A 4,250-nucleotide genomic window follows, 5' to 3' on the forward strand; every position below is an offset into this window, starting at 1 on the left:
GCACTTTCACCAATACAAAGTGACTTGTTGAGAAGCGAAGTGGAAATTATATCAAACTTTTGAGGATTGACAGAGGTGGAAAATACATCTCAAATGACTTCCTACATTTCTACAGGGAGCATGGAACTCATAAGAAATTTACAACAAGGTATACACCTCAACAAAATGTTGTCACAAAAAGGAAAAACAAAACCATTATGGAAATGGAAATGATTATGTAAGGTAAAGCATTTTCCAAATGATTATTGGGTTGAATTTATTGCTTGCGTAACATACATAGAAGAGAAGGAATCAAGAATATGATTCCTGAAGAAGCATGGAGGAAGGAAGCATAGTGCCACTCATATCAAAGTGTTTGGATGTGTGGCTTATGCACATGTCCCAAATGAGTTAAGGAAGATTTTAGACAACAAGGGGGATAAATTCATATTTGTTGGATATATTGATGAATCCAAAGCATACAAGCTCTACAATCCACTAACCAAGAAGGTCATAATCAGCAAAGATGTTCAGTTCATAGAAGAGAAGGCATGGGATGGAAGTTTTGAGAAGACAATTAATGTAACAAAAAGCATAGCACAAGAAGATAAAAGAGAATTAACAACAACAAGTAATTCCTCATTGGTGACTCCTCCTACACATATTAAATCTCAACAAAGCCGTCATAAAGTGACGTCATCAACAAACAATAAGACAATATCACGTAGTCAAGCAATTACTACTCCAAGTGCACCGTAGAGACTCACAACATCATCTTCTCTAAGCGCGACATCAAGAGACATGTAAATTCCATCTTCTACAAGCATGAGAAGACAAAAAATCAAAATTTTAAGTGAAATTTATGAGAAAAATGAAGTTGACAGTAGCAAAGCTAGGAATGCTTTATATGAGTTACTTTGTCATATAGATGATCCAATTTATTTTGAAGATTTTGTTACAAAAGAAAAATGGGTTGTAGCAATGAATGAATAAATGGAAGCTATAGATAGGAATGACACATGGGAGTTAGTGGACCTTCTGAAAGGAAAAGAAGTCATAGGTGTCAATTGGATCTATAAGACTGAAAATAATGATGTGGGGGAAATAGAAAGGCGTAAAGCAAGGCTAATTGTTAAATGACACAAGCAACAATATGGAAGAGATTATGCAAATACATTTTCACCAGTCGCAAGAATGGAGACAGTGCACACAATGTTTTCAATAGTTGCACAACATAGATGGAAGGTGTACCAAATGGACATGAAGTTGACATTACTGAATGGAGTGTTGAAACGGGAAGTATATTTGGAGCAGCCATTGGGTTATGAGGTTCAAGGCCAAGAAGAAAAAGTTTACAGATTGAAAAAGGCTCTTTATGGGCTAAAGAAAAAACTGCATGCATGGTACAACAAGATAGATGCATACTTATTACACAATTTCTTTGACAAATGTGATGGTGAGCCTACTCTCTACATCAAAGAGAGTGACGGTAAAATTCTTATTGTTTTCTTTCATGTAAATGATTTATTTTCACTAGGAGAGATGACCTCCTCATTGTTGATTTCAAATAATTCATGAAAAGTGAGTTTGAAATTACATATTTAGGGTTGTTAAGGTACTTTTTGGGCATAGAAGTGAAGAAAACAAAGAATTGGATCTTTATTTCTCAAGCAAAGTATGCCTTAGACATTTTGAACAGGTTTAATATGTAGGACAACAAGCATGTGACAACTACAACTACCATAAAGTAGAAATTAAGCAAAGATAACTGTAACAGCAAAGTAAACTATAACAGTAACGAAGACTGTAACAATACTGTCAATCTGACATTATACAAAAGTATGGTTGGAAAATTGATGTATCTAATAGCAACTAGGAACGATATAATGTATGCAATGAGCTTGGTGTCAATATTCATGGAGACACCAAAGGAGACACATTGGCAAGCAGCCAAAAGAATAATACGGTATGTCAAAGGGACAAAAGAATATGGTATTTTGTACACCACAACAAGAGATTTCAATTTGGATGGCTATACTGACAGTGATTGGGAAGGAAGTGTTGATGAAAGAAATAGCACGTCATGCTATGTATTTCACATGGGTTCGACATCTATTTCATGGGCTTCCAAGAAGTAGCCAATGGTGTCACTATCAACAACATAAGTTCAATATTTCGTTGCAATAACAAAAATGTGTCAAGTTGTTTGAATGAGAAGGATGCTGGAAGATTTATGATAGAAATAAGAGGGACTGACAACTATCTACTGCGAGAAAATTTTTGGAATAATGTTATCAAAGAATTTTGTCTTTCAAAAAAGTATCAAACACATTGACACCAAGTATCATTTTATAAGAGAGTTGATTAACAATAGAGAAAATATTTTGCAGCATTGCAAGTAACAGGAGCAGCTTGCAAACACCTTCACAAAGCCATTAGCAAGAGATAATTTTGGTTATATGAGAGTTTTCTTGGGCATAGTGAATATTGGTGGTTGTGATTAATGGGGAACATTGGAAAATTATTCCCAACCATCGCATTAAAAAATTGACAACAACCATTTTCAGAAAGTATGCAAGCAATTTTTTGCAGCAAGGAGAAACAAAAATTCTCCTCTATGCACAATCCCACAAAAGATGATATCGAATATCAACGTGCTTGGACCTATGATGAAATACCATAGAGAGATTAATGCAACTTTGATTATCGAAATATATCACTCTCAGATCCATATCCTGACTGAAAATCCCCACAAGTATTTTCCTCATCCATATGGCTTGACATGTTGCTTGACTTGCAACCATGTATTTAGCCGTTGCTAAGCTAAGTGCTACAAACCTTTTCTTTCTGTTGTACTAGGAAATAGTTGTGGACCCAACATTGAAGATAGTACATGAATTAATTTTCTTGTCTGATGCACTTCCTACCCAATCTGCATTGGTGAAGCCTTGGAGCTTCACTCCCTCTGTCCTTTTGTACCATAATCCATACTCAGTAGTGCCTATGAGGTACTATAACACATGCTTTGTTTCCCTCCAATACATGTTGGTATGCCTCACCATAACTTGACTAAGTTGGTTCATTGCATAGCACATGTCAGGTCTTATGTTCACAAGATATAGCAAAGACCCCACAAGTTGCTTGTAAATGGTAGCATCAACCTATTCACCTAAAGTGGCGTTCTCCTTCCTCCAGTTGGTAGCTAGAGCTATGTTCATGGGCTTAGAACTCTCCATGTGAAATCTCTTAAGTATTTCAGAGGCATACTTACCCTAAGAAACAAACAATTCACCATCACCTTGCCAAACTTCCATCGTAAGGAAGTAATGCATTAAATTCCCTTGCAATATCCTCTTTGCAAGAGCGGATCAGCTACTCATCACCTGTCAATATTAAATCATCAACATACAAAACAAGAATAAGCAACTTACCATCTACCACAATGTGATAGAGGTTCGCATCTACTTCACTTTTGGTGAAGCCCAATCCAATGAGATAATTGTTGATACGAGTGTACCATGCTCGGGGTGCTTCTTTGACACCATACAATGCTCTCATGAGTCTACACACATGTGACTCCTGATCATATGTCTCAAATCCTTTTGGTTGATCTATGTAAATTTCCTCCTCAACAACACCGTTGAGAAAGGTGGTCTTCACATCCATCTGGTGGATCTTCCACCCCATCTGTGCAACTAATACACGAATTGATATGATGGAGGAATACCTTGGCATAGGGGAAAATGTTTCCTCATAGTCAATTCCCTCTACCTGAGAAAATCCTTTGGCCACAAATCTTTCCTTTTACTTCTCGATGCTCCCATAAATTGCATTTTTCACTTTGCAGATCCATCTGGAACGAACCATTTATTTCCCTTCTTATCTCAGCACCACTTCCCATACACTTTTCTACATGATGGATTCATATTCTTCCACCATGGAATCAACCCAAACAGGTTGAGAAATTTCTTCCTCAAATGAATAAGGCTCTGTCTCAATGAACTTTGTCATGAGCGCCATGTAATAAGTGTACCCATCAAGTGACCTCCTTTGTCAGCATTGTGATGTAGGTTCTCCCACATTATTCCTAGCAGCCTACAACAATCTATCTACTTCTCTGGTTTTCTTTCTCCCTTCTATGGATGTTTCTTATTGAGCAGGTGTCTCCACTTGGCCTCCTCTCTGCTCCTCCATTTGTGGTTGCTCCACAACCAGCTCATCCTGAGGCTCCTCCTTTGGATTTATAATCTCATGCTCCAGTGAGATACTGG

The sequence above is a fragment of the Pinus tabuliformis genome, chromosome 7 (assembly GCF_031772625.1).
Source record: "Pinus tabuliformis cultivar Carrire ecotype Pingquan chromosome 7, CPIR1, whole genome shotgun sequence".
Lineage (NCBI taxonomy): Eukaryota > Viridiplantae > Streptophyta > Pinopsida > Pinales > Pinaceae > Pinus > Pinus tabuliformis.